The following is a 17,077-nucleotide window of genomic DNA, read 5'->3' on the forward strand; positions in this document are numbered from 1 at the left end:
ACTTCCGGGTGTTCGCGCGCTTCCTCCTCACCGGTCTGGTGCCGCCATTCTCGCTGTTCCTCCATGCACTGATGGAGTCGTACCAGCTGCGGGTGGCGCAGCTCCACCCCACATCGCTGTTTCTCCTCGCCACCTTCCAATTCCTCTGCGAAGCGTTCGTGGGGGTGATGTCGTCGGTGGGGCTCTTCCGCCACTACTTCTACCCCCGCCTTGACAACGCGAAGGTGATGTCGCCGGGGGTGGTGTTCCGTGCCCGCGACCAGATGAAGTCCGAGTTCATCGTCCGGTCGGGGTAGAAAATTGAAAAGGAGTGGCGGGGCGATTGGTGTTGGGTCCGAGTGGAGGACCCCCAAGAGTTCATCCTCTCGCCCACGGAGCTGCCGCAACCCCACAGCGGCTGGCAGGACAAGTACCACCGCGACGCCGATCTCCTCCCCATGAGAAGAGCAAGGCGCTGCGGCTAGCGGGGCTCACCGACGTGGACATGGCGTGCACCTTCGTCAATCGGCGTATCGCGCCGCTCCAGCTGCGCTCCCGACCCGCGTGGATGTACACGGGTCCCGGGGACAGAACACGCCTCCACCAGCACGGCATGGATTTGGAAGCCCTCAGGACTTGGGAGAGGGGAATCTCCGGCGAAACCTTCCAATCAACGAAGTTCCCGCCAGGGGTCTTTTCCCTCCATGCCGGGGTCGCGGCGCTCAACGATATCGTCGCCGCCTTCCCGCCCTGCAATGAGTGGGGGTTGATGGACGACACCCCCACTCGGATCCCCCGTGCTCCCCTGCCAGCACTTCGCGGGAAGCAGGTGCTCGAGGGGAGCTGGGGCGAGTCGGAGACTAGCGGGCCCTCCCTCCAGTCGCTGGATGACGAGGCGGGCCAGGCTGCAACGTCCTCGGAAGTCGTCCTGTGGACGACGATGACGAGGACAGCGACAACGCGCCCCTGATCGTGCGGAGATCAAGGACGTTCGCAGCGGCCGTGGCTCCCTCTCCTCGGCGGTGACATCCGCCCCAGCAGCGGCCGCCAGCCCCGTGGCGGCGGCCGCTTCAGGGGCGCCCGTCGGTACTTCGGTAGCGCCTGCGCCCGCGGGGGTCGCTGGAGTCACAACGGCGACACCCACCCTAGCAGCGGTCGCCTACACCACGACGGCGGCTGCTTCGGGGGCACCCGTCGGCGCCTCGGTGGGGGCCACCAGTGACCTAGCAACGGCCTCAGCAGCAGCAACCGCCGGGGGTGCGCCGGCAACCTCCCCGGGGTCGGCCCCTGATCCCATGGTGGCCTCGCCACCGTCTCCCGCGACGCCCCGGGACTCGGTGACCCAGCGGGCACCTACGGTGCTGCCCGCTCGGGGGGTCTTCCGGGACACGGTGACCCAGCGGGCAACCCCCTGAAGTCCAATTCGCCGGCGGGTGCTAGCAAAAGGGGGAGGAGCGACTCCCTGCCCGCCATGCCGAGCAAGAGGGCGCGCGCCGATGTCGGCGGTGCCGCGGACCCGGCCGTCATAGGGGCTAGCGGCGCCGTCACTGCGCCCGCTGACAACCAAGCCCCTAGGTGGGCGGGGCCGGCAACTGGTACGGCTCCTTTGCTTCTCCTTTGCTGCATTTTTTCAGTTGTTAGTTAATCATATAAACGTACCTTCATCTTCAGTTAGCGGCAGCTCGCCTGCGGCAAGCCTTTTGGAGGCTCCCGCTGGCGCATGCAAGGCGGGGCAGGTCCCCCTCGCAAGTCCATCTGTCGTGCCAGGTAACCACACCGGCCACCCTTGTCCGCTTCCGATAGCTCTCTTGTCGATCCTCACACTTCTTATCGTTGTAGGCACGAGCACACCCGTATCGGGAGCGGGTGTTTCCGTGGTTGAACTCGACCTTGCCGTCGAGATCGCGGGGGCGGCGGAGGAGCCGGAACCGGCTCTCGCACCAAGCCCTGCCGCGCCAGCGCCAGCGGCAGTGGTGGCCACCGTCAACACTGGGACGGCACTTGGCGACGCGCCTGCAGCCGCGGACGCGACTGGCCCGGACTCGCCTGCCGCCCAGCAGGGGGCGGCTCCTGCCGGGGGCAGGGAAGCTTCTCCAGCCCCGGGGTCCCCGAGAGAAGGTGCGGGGGCAGCTGCCGAGGAAGGACGGCAGGATCCCCCGGAGCAAGCGGGCGACCCCCCACACAGCCTACGTCGACAGCGGGGGCTTCGTCGTCCTCGGCTGCCTTCCCCAACACCAACCTCGGCACCCTCGCCGGACTAGCCTGGAATCCTATCACATGGGATCCGAGTATCTTCGAGCGAGGGCATCGGTTCCTGGACGCCATCAGGGACCAACAGCAAGCCTTCATCACCTCTTTCAACGAGGTGAGGGAGCACCACGCCGTTGCGAAGAACCAACTTGGCGAGGTGTGGGAGGCCGTGGAGCGGGAACGACAGGAACTCTCCCGGCTGCGTGAGGAGACGCGTCTCGCCAGGGAGGAGGCGCGCCTCGCCCGACAAGCCTGGGAGGACGCCGAGGAGCCGGTGGTCCCGGAGGCCAAACTCCACCGGCAGCTGGAGGCCCAGCGCACGAAGCTTCAGGGGGAGCTGGACTCGCTGGCGGCAACCCTCGAGGCGACCAAGAAGGAGCACACTGGGGTGCTTGCGGCGGCCCAGGCCCAGCTGGACGAGAAGAGCGACCTGATCGCCAATTACCGAGGACGCAGCAGGATCAGAGGCTCAGCACGAGATCTAGCTTGTATCTGTCAAGGACAGAGCGGCCAGTCTCGTGACCGAACTGGCCACTGTTCGGGAGGAGCTCGCCAAGGCCGGCGAGGACAACGCGGCCAAGGCCGCGGAGCTCGTGACGCTGGCGGGCCGCCTCAGCAAGGCCAAGGAGGCTACCGTCAACGCTCGGCTTCACCAAGGCGCGCTGATCGGTCAGCGGAAGATAGAGACCGACAAGCTGCTCAAGATTGCCAAGGCGCTGCGCGATCTGCTGCCCAAGTTCAAGCTGCAAGCGGTGGAGGTGGACGGCACGGATGTCTCGACGTTTATCCCCTTCTTCTCCGACTTGGTGGGGAAGCTTGGGGCGCTCGACGTCTGGATCGCCCAGTACGGCGCCAACAAAGTCGCCAGCTACGCCCGGGAGATTGCCGGGACAATCCTTCCGAGGATACATCTCCGGGACCCGGGGTTTCCCTTCGAGTCCCTGCTGGATGCCTGGTCGGACAGCGAGGACGAGCCCACGCACACCCAAGCAGTGCGTGGGTTCGTCGACGAGGTGGTCGAGCGGATGCAGCGGAAGCCGGATCCCGAGCCGTCCCCAGAGCCCCCGGCCGAAGACGCCGACAACTAGTTGCCACAGCCCCCAGCCGTCCTTGCTGCTTTCCAATGTATCTCCTTTTCTCTGTTCTTTCCTGCAAGTGTGGCGCTTGGCGCCGTTTGAACAATTATTTTTCCATTAGCTTATGTGACCGTTCAACACTTAGACAATTCAAGCTCTTTCATCTGCTTAAACTCTTGTTCCTGGTGCTGCCTTGCGGAGCGACTCCCCTAGCCTTTCCGTGTTTTGCCTGGTGCTACCGGGGACTCGCACACCTCACCCTTGACCAGACCAGGGACCCGGGACGGACCCGCAGTGCCGACCTGGGGTCAAGCGATAGCGGGGTAGCTACTCCAAGCCGTGCCATTCCGGGACGGACCCGGGAAGCCACACGGGGAGCGCACTCTCCCCGCAAGCGTCCTTCTAGCCCTCCAGCTACGCGCAGGATCTAGGGCCACACTTGGCGAGGCAGCGTTCAATTACGTTCAGTTCTTAATAGGTTCGCCATTTAGGTGTCAGTACTTAGCTTTTCATTCAAACTTGCGCCCGGAGCGTTCACCGGAGGCGCACTCCTGGCTCGTTATCCCTGCAAAGTGCCTGTCAAAGGGAAGCAGCGGGGACGCCGCGGCAACCCTCACCCTTGGAAGAGCCTTCTCCGAGGGTTGCGGCAGGGACGCCGTGACTTCCTCGGCACCGCCGCTGACCGCAGGCGACGAGGACGTCACGGCGTCCCCACAGCAGCCCTCGCTGCTTGGAACAAACCCATCTGAGGGCCGCAGCAGGGACATCGTGGCTTCCTCGCCACCACCGCCGAAAGCGGGCGGCCAGGATGCCCCGATGTTCCCGCAGCAGCCCTCACTGCCTGGCAGCAGAACTGCTCGAGGGCCGTGGCAGGGACACGGTGATGGGCCGAAACGGACGGCGAACGCCGGCACCGGCGCCATCACAGCGTCCTCGCAACGACCCGCACCTATAGTGGGGCTCTCTTAGGGAAATGCGGCAGGGACACTATGATGGTGCACCCGTCGGCGCGAGGCGCGGATGGCTTGCACCACCATAGTGCCTCCGTGGCAGCCCCTGCTCCTTGCGGAGGTGTCCTCTGGAGGGATGCGGCAAGGGCACTGCGGTCGTGCACACGTCGGCGCCGGACGCCGATGGAATGCACCACCACAGTGCCTCCGCGGCAGCCCTCGCCCAGGAGCCGCTCGCTTGAGGAGGCGCGGCGAGGGCACGGCAGCAGTGCACCCGTTGGCGCGGAGCGCTCACGGCATACACCTCCCCCGTGTCTCTGCGACGCCCCTCAGAGCGGGCTCGATGGGGCGATGCGGCAAGGGCGTGATGGCAGTGCACCCGTCAGTGCTAGGCGCGGATGGAATGCACCCCCATCGCGCCTCCCCGGCACCGCCCACCTTAACAGCCCCTTTCCCAGCTTCGCCTTTTATAGGCGCAGGGGAGGGGCTTGCCACCGCGCGCGACGGATCAACGCAGCACCCGTGGCATCCCCCCCTCGACATGTAGTACAGTCTTTGCCACCCCGCATGCCAAGTTGCTGTGGCACACGTGGCGGCACCCTCCCGAGTCAAGAGCCTCGGAGTGCGGTGAGTCCCTTGTGTTGCGGTCGCTTCGCACCACAAGGCGCTGCTACATGCTGCGACCCGTGGGCAGCCCACGGGTATTACAGTGCGTGAGATTCCACCTTTTCCTACATATTAGATTCTTACCAGGGCCGAGGTGCTGCAATTTTTTTTCAAAATTCACGAAAATACATAAAGCAACACGAGTAATCTCCTGCCTCCCAGCCCCCGGGCACGGAAGGGTTGACGCCGAACTTGGATGTGAGCATTTTATTTCCCAGCCGGGGTCCACGTTGCAGGGAGCCCAGCAACTTCGTGATGCACGTTGCGGGGGACCCGGCACCTGCATGTCCCATGATGCACGTCGCGGTTAACTCGGCGACTGCATGCCCCGTGGCTGAGTGACCCGGCAACGGGGTTTTTGCTTTCGAGGCTCCAGCAGCCCCCTGCTCACAACCAAGTTTGGGAAGACACTTCCGTGCACCAAAAGCAAGAGACAGAAGAAGGGGGGGAACGCACAAATAAGCAAGGCAACTTTAAAGTTCTGAAAAGAAACACTTATCTTTATTCACAATAACTAGTGGTTTACACAGGGGGGCTACCCGACTACGCTAGTTCGAGAGGTATGCATCGGCGGCATCACCTGAGGGTCGGGCTCCGCCGCTTCACGGGTAGAAGTTGTGCAAGTGCTCAATATTCCAACTATTTGCCACCGGTAAGCCGTCTTCGGTTTCTAGCCGGACAGCCCCCGGTCTAGTCACCTGCACTACCCGGAAGGGGCCCTCCCATTTCGGAGTCAACTTGTTCCCGGCTTTCGTTCCTTGTATCCGGTGAAGGACAAGGTCTCCGTTCTCGAGCCTCCGGGGACGGACTCGCCTGTCGTGGTAGCGACGGAGTCCCTTCTGGTAGCACGTGGCTTGCACAGCAGCCCGGCATCGAAGTTCTTCGATGAAGTTTAGATCGTCGACCCTTTGCTCGTGTTGGCTGGTGTTGCCGTACGCGCGTACTCGGGGAGATCGGTGCTTGAGCTCGAGGGGCAGCACCGCTTCTACCCCGTAGACAAGGGCGAAAGGAGTTTCGCCCGTTGCCTGACTAGGTGTGGTCCTGATTGACCACAGCACGGGCTGGAGTTCTTCCACCCAGTGTTTCTCGTGGCCCTTGAGCTTGTCAAAGGTTCTCGTCTTGAGCCCCCGCAGCATCTCTGCGTTGGCTCGCTCCGCCTGCCCGTTACTCCTCGGATGAGCGACGGATGCGAAGTGCAACCTAGTGCCCATGCCCTCACTATAGGCCTGGAACACTCCGCTTGTGAATTGCGTGCCGTTGTCGGTGATGATGCTGTTAGGCACACCAAACCGGGAAGACCTTGATGGCTGCCTGGGCGGTCACCTTCCGCACTGGTTCCACTTCTACCCACTTGGAGAACTTGTCGATGGCCACGAACAGATATTCGTAGCCACCCACCGCTCTCGGCAGCTTGCCGACGATATCGAGCCCCCAGACCGCGAACGGCCACGAGGAAGGGATGACATGCAGGGCCTGCGCCGACTGGTTGCTCTTCTTCGAGTGGAACTGGCATGCTTCGCACGTCTTCACCAGCCACTCCGCGTCGGCCAGGGCCGTGGGCCAGTAGAAACCGTGCCGAAACGCCTTGCCGGCTAAAGCCCGGGAGGCCACATGGTGTGAACATGTGCCTCGATGTATTTCCTCCAACAATGCGCACCCTTCGTCTTGCAGCACGCAGATGAGTTTGACCCCATTTGCACGCCTGTGGTAGAGGTTTCCAGCCACCACAGTGTACATTTTGGCTTGCCGCGCTACTCTTTCTGCGGGAACGTCATCTTCCAGGAGAGCCTCCCCTCTCAAGTAGCGGGCGATCTCCACCGCCCAGGGAGGGGTCTCCCTGCCAACGCATGCCGCTATATAAGCGGCATGGACCCCTTCTGTCGCGGGGGTTCCTTCGGTTGCCGGAGGGGCGTCCCCGGCATCCGGCTCGGGGGCGACGGAAGGAGCCGCTTGCTTCTAGCAAAACACCCCCGCCGGAGGCTTCTGGCGCTCTGCTGCCATCTTGGCCAGCTCGTCAGCAGCGAAGTTATCCTTCCGCTTGACGTGCTCGAATCGCAAACCTTTGAACTTACGTTCTAGCTTGCGGACTTCCTCCACGTACGGTGCCATCTGCGGCCAGTCGTAGTCCTTGTTCACTTGGTTGATCACGAGCTGTGAATCCCCGCAAACAACTAGGCGTTTGACGTGGCCCCGTAAGTTCCGAGCGCCCGCGCTCGGTACGTATGACGGGACCGTCAATCCCAAGGATTCCCTCCCGAACTACACGTTGGGGATGCATGCCATCGGCGCCGATGACAAGGTCAGAGCCAACTGGTTTCCAATGGTCCTGAAAGGATCAGCGAGAACCTGGCTGCTCAACTTGCCCGCCGGGTGGCGGGTCTGGCGGCAAGCAGGGTGACGCGTCTCGCTGCCCCATCCACAACAACTCCACCCACGACGCGCAGAACTGCCGCATCCTGCAGGGGATCAAGCAGCGGCGGGAGCAACGCCATGAGGAGCGCCGCGCCGCTGGCGCCTGCTTCAACTATGGCGCAATCGGGCATCTCTCCCGAGACTGCCCGAACGACCCCAGACCGGGGCCGAGGCCTTTCAGGACCATTGGGAACCAGTTGGCTCTGACCTTGTCGTCGGTGCCGATGGCATGCATCCCCAACGTGTAGGTCAGGAGGAAATCCTTGGGATTGACGGTCCCGTCATACGTACCGAGCGCGGGCGCTCGGAACTTACGGGGCCACATCAAACGCCTAGTTGTTCGTGGGGATTCCCAGCTCGTGATCAACCAGGTGAACAAGGACTACGACTGCCCGCAGATGGCATCGTACGTGGAGGAAGTCCGCAAGCTAGAACGAAAGTTCAAGGGTTTGCGTTTTGAGCACGTCAAGCGGAAGGACAACTTCGCCGCTGACGAGCTGGCCAAGATGGCGGCAGAGCGCCGGAAGCCTCCGGCGGGGGTGTTCTGTCAGAAGCAAGCGGCTCCTTCAGTCGCCCCCGAGCCGGCTGCCGGGGACGCCCCTTCGGCAACCGAAGGAACCCCTCCGGCAGCAGGGGTCCATGTCGCTGACATAGCGGCATTCGTTGGCAGGGAGATCCCTCCATGGGCGGAGGAGATCGCCCGCTACCTTAAAGGGGAGGCTCTCCCGGAAGATGACGTTCCGCGGAACGAGTAGCGCGGCAAGCCAAAATGTACACTGTGGTGGATTGAAACCTCTATCGCAGGCGTGTGAACGGAGACAAGCTCATCTGCGTGCCGCAAGACGAAGGGCGCGCACTATTGGAGGAAATACACCGGGGCACATGTGGCCTCCCGGGCTTTGGCCGGCAAGGCGTTCCGGCACGGCTTCTACTGGCCCACGGCCCTGGCCGATGCGGAGTGGCTGGTGAAGACGTGCGAGGCGTGCCAGTTCCACTCGAAGAAGAGCAACCAACCGGCGCAGGCCCTACATGTCATTCCTTCCTCGTGGCCGTTCGCGGTCTGGGGGCTCGACATCGTCGGCAAGCTACCGAGAGCGGTTGGCGGTTACGAATATTTGTTCGTGGCCATCGACAAGTTCTCTAAGTGGATAGAGGTGGAACTAGTGCGGAAGGTGACCGCCCAGGCGGCCATCAAGTTCTTCAAAAGCATTGTGTGCCGGTTTTGTGTGCCTAACAGCATCATCACCGACAACGGCACGCAGTTCACAAGCGCAGTGCTGTGGTCGATCAGGACCACACCTAGTCGGGCAACGGGCGAAACTCCTTTCGCCCTTGCCTACGGGGCAGAAGCGGTGCTGCCCCTCGAGCTCAAGCACGGATCTCCCTAGGTACGCGCGTACCGCAACACCAGCCAACACGAGCAAAGGGTCGATGATCTAAACTTCATCGAAGAGCTTCGATGCCAGGCTGCTGTGCGAGCTGCGCGCTACCAGCAGGGACTCCGTCGTTATCACGACAGGCGAGTCCGTCCCCGGGAGCTTGAGAACGGAGACCTTGTCCTACGCCGGATACAAGGAACGAAGGCCGGGAACAAGTTGACTCCGAAATGGGAGGGCCCCTTCCGGGTAGTGCAGGTGACCAGGCCGGGGGCGGTCCCGTTGTAAACTGAAGACGGCTTGCCGGTGCCAAATAGGTTGAATATTGAGCACTTGCGCAAGTTCTACCCGTGAAGCGGCGGAGCCCGACCCTGAGGTGATGCCGCCGATGCATACCTCTCGAACTAGTGTAGCCGGGCAGCCCTCTTGTGTAAACCACTGGTTATTGTGAATAAAGATAAGTATTTCGTTCCTGAGCTTTAAAGTTGCCTTGCATATTTGTATGTTCTTTCTTCTCCTGTCTCCTGCTTTAGGTGCACAAAAGTGTCTTTACATACTTGGTTGTGAGCAGGGGGCTGCTGGAGCCTCGAAAACATAAACTCGTTGCCGGATCGTTCCGGCACGGGACATGCAGTTGGCGGGCTTCCCGCAACGTGCATCACGGGACGTGCAGTTGCCGGGCTCCCCCCAACGTGCACCGCACAGTCTCTGCGCCTGGGAAATGAAATGCTCACATCCAAGTTTGGCATCGACCCTTCTGTGCCCGGGGGCTGGGAGGCAGGAGGTTATCCGTGTTGCTTTGTAAGAATTTCTCTGTATTTTCTGTGTATTTTCGTGTATTTTCGTGAATTTCGAAAAAAAATTGCAGCACCTCGGGCCTGGTAAGAATCTAACCTGCAGGAAAAGACGGAATCTTGTGCACTGTAATGCCCGTGGGCTGCCAACGGGTCGCGGCATGCAGCGGTGCCTTGCAGTGCGGGACGACCTCAACATAGGGGACTCACTGCACTCCGAGGCTCCTGACTCGGGGGGGCGCCGCCACGTGTGCCATAGCAGCTTGGCAAGCGGGGTGGCGGAGACTGTGCCACATTTCAAGGGAGGAACGCCACGGGTGCCGCGCTGATCCGTCGCGCGCGGTGGCAAGTCCCTCCCCTGTGCGTATAAAAGCCGCGCTCCAGCCATGGAACGGCTCAGAGCGAAGCCGAGAGAGGGGCTGTTAAGGCGGGCGGTGCCGCGGAGGCGCGATGGTGGTGCGTACCATCGGTGCTTAGTGCCGACGGGTGCACCGCCATCGCGCCCTTGCCGCATCGCCCCATTGAGCCCACCTCGGGGGGCGTCGCAGAGACACGGTGGTGGTGCATGCCATCAGCGTTCTGCGCCGACAGGTGCACTGCCACTGTGCCCCTGCCGCGCCTCCTCAAGCGGGTGGCTCCTGGGCGAGGCCTGCCGCGGAGGCACTGTGGTGGTGCATCCCATCAGCGTCCGGCGCCGACGGGGTGCACTGCCACAGTGCCCTTGCCGCATCCCTGCATAAGACACCTCTGCAAGGAGTAGGGGTTGCCGCGGAGACACTATGGTGACGCATGCCATTCGTGCCTTGCGCCGACGGGTGCACCATCATAGTGTCCCGGCAGCATTTCCCTTGAGAGAGCCTCATTTTTCAGGCGCGGGTCGTTGCGAGGACGCTGTGATGGCTCCGGCCCATCACCGCGTCCCTGCCACGGCCCTCGAGCAGTTTTGCTCCCGAGCAGCGAGGGCTGCTACACCCCTCGGGACGAGCTCCCCAGAAAAACCAGGTCTCCCTGGATGCGGGGGCTGTCGCCGGGAGGCTATAACTTCCTCGCCACCCGTGCCTATCGCTCCAGGTGAGGTGCAGCTGGCGGCGAGGACGTTATAGCCGTCTTGTGGCAGCTCCCGGGGCGGAGTCCTCCTAGGCCAGGGTTTCCCCCGTGAAGGCGAGGGTTGCTGCATGAGCGCTGTGGTAGCATCGTCGTCGGCGCTTGTCGCCGGCGGCGATCCTGCCTCGGCGTTCCTGCCGCATCTCTCAAAGCAGATTTCCTTGAACAGGTACCCGCGGATGGGTCCCTACTAAGGCAGTGCTCCAGGCGCACTCTTCTGGCAAGCGTCCCGAAGCATCGGACTGGGCGAAAAAGCTTAGTGCTTGAACATGAATGTTGAACTCGCTAAGAACTGAATGTAATTGAGTGCTGCCTCGCTGGGTGTGGCCCCGGATCCTGTGCGTAGCTGGAGTGTTAGAAGGACACCTGCGGGGGGAGTGCGCTCCCCGTGTGGCTTCCCGGGTCCGTCCCGGAAGGGCACGGTTTGGAGTAGTTACCCCGCAAGTGAAGTGGCTCCCCACTACCGCTTGACCCTAGGTCGGCACCGCGGGTCCGTCCCGGGTCCCTGGTCTGGTCAAGGGTGAGGCGCGTGAGTCCCCTGCAACACAAGGCAAAACACGCAAAGGCTACTAGGGCCGCCCCGCGAGACAGCCCCGGGAACAAAGAACAAGAAATTGAACAAGTTAAAGAACTTGATAAGATACATTGTGAAGTAGCAAGGACGGCCGGGGGCTCGGCAGGCAGCTCAGGCTCCGGCTTCATCTGCATCCGCTCGACCACCTCGTCGATGAACGCGCGCACTGCGTGGGTGTGCGTGGGCTCGTCCTCGCTGTCTGACCAAGCGTCCAGCAGGGACTCGAAGGGAAACTCCGGGTCCCGGAGATGAATCCGTGGGAGACTTGTCCCGGCAACCTCCCGGACGCAGTTGGCGACCTCGTTGGCGCCATACTGTGCGATCCAGACGTCGAGCGCCCCAAACTTCCCCACCAAGTAGGAGAAGAAGGGGATCAAAGTGGAGACGTCTGTGCCGTCCACCGCCGCGGCCTGCAGCTCGAACTTGGGCAGCAAATCGCACAGCACCTGGGCGATCTTCAGCAGCTTCTCGGTCTCTATCTGCCGCTACCCGATCAGCGTGCCGTGATGGAGCCGAGCGTCGTGCGCGGCCTTTTTGGCTTTGCGGACGTTGTCTTCCATCGCCGCGAGCTTCGTGGTCTTCACCGCGATCTCGTTGCCTGCCTTGGCGAGCTCCTCACGGACGGCAGCCAGTTCGGTCTCGAGCCTGGCCGCTCTGTCCTTGGCGGAGCCGAGTTGGAGCTCGTGCCAGGCCGCTGCCCCCACCGCATCCTCGGTGGCCTTGACTTGCACCTCCAGCATGACGCGAAGGCCCTGAATCTCGCCGCGGTAGTTGGCGATCAGGTCGCTCTTCTCGTCCAGCCGGGTCTGGGCCGTCGCAAGCACCTCGGCATGCTCCTTCCTGGTCGCCTCGAGGGTTGCCGCCATCGAGTCCAGCTCCCCCTGAAGCTTCGTGCGCTGGGCCTCCAGCTGCCAGTGGAGTTCGGCCTCCGGGACCACCGGCTCCTCGGCGTCCTCCCAGGCTTGTCAGGCGAGGCGCGTCTCCTCGCGCAGCCGGGAGAGCTCTTGCCGCTTCTTCTCCACGGCTTCCCGCACCTCGCCAAGTTGGTTCTTGGCAACGGCGTTGTGCTCCCTCACCTCGTTGAAAGAGGTCACGAAGGCTTGTTGCTGGTCCCTGACGGCGTCCAGGAACCGGTGCCCCCGCTCGAAGATGCTCGGATCCCAGGTGATAGGATTCCAAGCTAGCCCGGCGAGGGTGCCGAGGTCGGTGTTGGGGAGAGTAGCCGAGGACGACGAGGCCCCCGCTGCCGATGTAGGGCTGTGCGGGGGATCGCCCGCTTGCTCCAGGGGATCGTGCTGCCCTTCCCAGGCCGCTTCCCCTGCGCCTGCGCCCGGGAACCCTGGGGCACGGGAAGCCTCCCCACTCCCGGCGGGAGCTGTCTCCTGCTGGGCGGCACGTGAGTCCGCACCAGTCGCGCCCGCGGCTACGGGCGCGTCGCCAAGCGCCGTCCCAGGGGCGGCGCGCCCTCTTGCTCGGCATGGCATGCGGGGAGTTCCTCCTACCCGTTTTGCTAGCACCCGCCGGCGAATTGGACTTCGAGGGGTTGCGCCGGAGCGGGAAGCCCCGGAAGATCCCCCGAGCGGGCGGCGCCGTAGGCGCCCGCGGGTTCGCCGTGACCCGGAGTGCCGCGGGTGTCGACGGTGATGCCGCCGCGGTATCAGGAGCCAACCCTGGGGAGGCTGCCGCCGTTGGGGCGAAAACCGTCGTCGAGGCTCCGGCGACCCCTGCAGACGCGGGCGCTACCGGAGTGCCGACGGGCGCTCGGGGAGCGGCTACCGCTACCGCCATGGTGCTGGCGGTAGCCGCTGGGGCGGAAGCCGCCGCTGAAGCTCCGGCGACCCCTGCGGCCGCAGACGCAGTCGAGGTACCAGCGGGCGCCCCTGAAGCGGCCGCCGTTGCGAGGTTGGTGGCCGCTCCTAGGGCAGATGTCGCCGTCGAGGAGATAACCGCAGCCGCTACAAACACCCTTGATCTCCGCACGATCAGGGGCGCGTTGTCGCTGTCCTCATCGTCGTCGTCCACGGGGACGACTTCTGGGGACGCTGCCGCCTGGCCCGCCTCGTCATCCAGCGACTGGAGGGAGGGCCAGCTGGGCTCGGATCCACCCCCGCTCTCCTCGAGCACCTGCTTCTCGTGGGGTGCTGGCAGGGGAGCGCGCGGGGCCCGAGTGGGGGTGTCGTCCATCAACCCCCACTCATTGCAGGGCGGGAAGGCGCCGACGATGTCGCTGAGCGCCGCAATGCCGGCATGAAGGGAGGAGACCCCCGGCGGGAACTTGGTTGATGGGAAGGTCTCGCCGGAGATTCCCCTCACCCACGTCCTGAGGGTCTCCAAGTCCACGCCGTCCTGCCGGAGGCGTGTTCTGTCCCCGGGGCCCATGTACATCCACGCGGGCCGGGAGCGCAGTTGAAGCGGCGCTATACGCCGGTGGATGAAGGTGCGTGCCACGTCCACGTCGGTGAGCCCCGCTAGCCGCAGCGCCTTGATCTTCTCCACGACGGGGAGGAGATCGGCGTCACGGTGGTACCTATCTTGCCAGCCGTTTTGGGGCTGCGGCAGCTCCATGGGCGCGAGGATGAACTCCTGTGGGTCTTCTACTCGGACCCAGCACCAATCGCCCCGCCACTCCTTCTCAATCTTCTTCCCCGACCAGACGATGAACTCGGACTTCATCTGGTCGCGGGCGCGGAACACCACCCCCGACGACATCGCCTTCGCATTGTCAATGCGGGGGCAGAAGTAGTGGCGGAAGAGTCCCACCGACGGCATCACCCCCACGAACGCTTCGCAGAGGAACCGGAAGGTGGCGAGGAGGACTAGCGACGTGGCGTGAAGCTGCGCCACCCGCAGCTGGTAAGACTCCATTAGCGCGTGGAGGAATAGCGAGAAGGGCGGCACCAGACCGGTGAGGAGGAAGCGCCCGAACACCTAGAAGTTGTTGTCCTGGTGCAAGACGCCCGCAAGGAAGATCAGCGTCTCCCCGTGCTCGTTGAAGTTGGAGGCGACGGCATGCCGGACCTTCTCCAGCGCCTCGCCGTTGTAGCCACGGCGGTAGAAAGCGAGCGTGGCCCGCATCTCCCGCTTCTTCTGGTCCTTGCTGGCGGCTGCCTTGGTTGCTGCCTCGCTCTTGCTGGCCGCGGCTTTCTTCGAGACCTGCACCTCCTTCCCCTTTCGGGTGGTGGGGGGCGCCATGGGGAACGAAAGCGAAAGCTAGCAGGAGCGCTGGGGTGCGAGATGCGAAAGAGGATGAAGACGAATGCTATGGGGGGCAGAGTGTCTTTCCCCTTTTGGCAACAGTAAGAGCCTTATAACACCCGGTCGTTTGGTAACGGCCGGTTCCGTACCCTACGGGTGCGCGGGGATAACTCCTAATCATTAGGAGTTATGCGCGGAGTGGCCTTAACTTCCCTATTTAAGGGGGGAGTTAGGGCGGAAATCACGTGCGCACTGCTCCGTCTGGAAGGCGTAGTACACGGGGCAATGAAGGGGCGCGGGCCCGAGGCGAATCAGGGCCCACATGTCGGTTGAAGGCGTAGCCCGACAACTGACCTGGGGAAGACTCATCCGGGAATAGGTGATGCCGGCCCACGCCCGGGGGCTACTGTCGCACCCGTGGCACCCGGGGTACCACCGTTGCGCGACACGTGGGCCCCGTCCCCGAGTTCCCTGGAGGGTTCCGTCCCGGGCGGCAGTCACGAGCAGCCCGGCAAGCTATCAGCCCGGAAGGGCTAGCGGGGCTTCGAGGAATATTCCCGCTTGGGCGCCTCCCGGGAAGCCACTTCCCGGGAGGGGGGTTCCCGGGTGTGTTGGGCCTGGGCGCTTCCCGAGGAGCGACTTGCCGGGAGAAGGGGCTCCCGGGCGCAGGCTCCCGCCTCAAGGGTGGGGCCCAGCAAGCAGAGCAACAGCGCCACGCGGACGCGTGGCGGGCATCGGGTGCACGGCCTCGCCAGGGCGAGGAGTGAGGCGCACGGCTCATTAAATGAGCCGACAGGAGGAGCGTTACCCGTCCAAATCAGGTGAACAGTGGTTGTCCAGTCCTAGCCTAGGGCTTTAGACCCCTAGAAGCGGAGGTGGCGTCCATACGTGCCACCAGCTCAACGAGGGGCAGTTGTATGCCTCCCCGTCCGACACTTGTAGTGCATGCACCATGACACCTGTGGCATCCCCTTGAATATAAAAGGAGGACCCCCGCCGGCGGTCAAGGGGGTTGGTGGGATGATCACACGGTTTGACGGACTCACAGTTCACAACAAGTTCTAGTCCAAGAATAGCAAGTAGCATTTAGCAAGAAAGGAGAGAGTGCCTGAGGACCCTCCCCAGCAAGGTGTACACACTTGATTTATAATCAATATTAGCTCAGACAGGCAGGACGTAGGGTTTTACACCTCCGGGTGGCCCGAACCTGGGTAAAAACGTGCGTGCATGCGTTCTTGGTTTGTGCGCATCCCAGGTGCATCACTTCGCTAGTCGCGAAGGACCATCGGCCACGCCGGCGATCGCCGGGGCGATCCCAGACGCCCCTGCCGAACCTAAAAGGAGGCCGTGACCGCACGCCCCCAGTGACGGAGCCCCGTGCGACGACACCAACATCAAGATATGCGAGAGGGAGGCAAGTGCATATAAATCACTAGAAGAACCAGTTGTGTGCAAGCGCAGCCAACGACAAGAATGACATGCTCAATTGCATCACCAGTTGCGTACGAGTACAAGACACATCAAGACAGCCTACGACGAGTTCTACAAGTCTAAGGGGTGCCCGGACCTGCGAGTCCATATTTGAGCCAATTCCTACTTCAGATTGGTTGTATGAATGAGTCCGTTTTGTATTGTGCGTTGCCCCTCACCTATATATACAAGGGGTTAGGGTTAGACCATGTTTTAGTTTTTTTTTTAGATTCTGCTGAATTGCGCGAGCATTCATCAGGAATCCTATACGCCATATTCGTTTCGATAGGGTGCTTATCTACTGAAATTCAAGCGTCATCTGTCGTTTTGCTGCGAATTAGAAGATTGTGAAACCTCCTGTGATCGGCGGACAACTGCGCAAATGTGGGGTGTCGTGAACTTCCATTGGGTCGCAAGTTCGTCACATGGCGACGGACGAACAACTGGAAGATTTGTAGAATCATACAAGTTATCAGTGTTGCTCTGTGAGAAGACTGGGCCGTCCCTTATCAGGGATGGTGCGTGGGGACGAATGCGGCACGCGGTGGCGAGAGCGCCGTGGACGGGGCATGGCGACCACAAGGAACGAGAGAGGGAAGCGATGCGTTGCGTGGGGAGACGAGAGAGTGAACGTGCTACCATCTGTCACACCCGTGCCCTCGGGGGTGCCGATCATCCCGGCGCATGGGCCCAAGCACAGGTCTCAAGGTTCGGGTAAGACCCCCAGCATTATGGGTCGAGGACAAGTAAGATGAAGGAACGCCCACCCGAAGGGGTGAGCGTTGGCAAGCACCCCCAACAGGGGTGGACCCAGGGGAAGAATTACACGCGTGCCAGGGATGGCAGCCGCGTGGCGCACCAGGCCTGCGTACACACAACCACGTAGGGGGATAGAGACCGGGCCAATGCAGGCACGAGTCAGGAATCTCTCCTGTTCGTCGACAAGATGAGACCCTGCCTACCAGCAGGCTAGGCAGCGCGTCCAATCACATCAACGCGTCCAATCACATCGGTGCAGGGCGAAGGAAGCCGCGTGGAGCAAAGGCCCCGACGACTGCACCGCCCACCACAGTGCGCGACACGTGTTGAGGTAGATTGCCCAAAGTGTGGTATCCCCTTGCAGTATATAAGGAGGACCAAGGGCAGTGTTGAAAGGTTAGATTAGGAGGTGGCACAAGAGGGTTAGCGAGCGGTAAAACAGTAGGAAGTGCTAAGGGAGGGTAGCAAGGAG

This window comes from Brachypodium distachyon, chromosome 2 (assembly GCF_000005505.3).
Source record: "Brachypodium distachyon strain Bd21 chromosome 2, Brachypodium_distachyon_v3.0, whole genome shotgun sequence".
NCBI classification, from domain to species: domain Eukaryota; kingdom Viridiplantae; phylum Streptophyta; class Magnoliopsida; order Poales; family Poaceae; genus Brachypodium; species Brachypodium distachyon.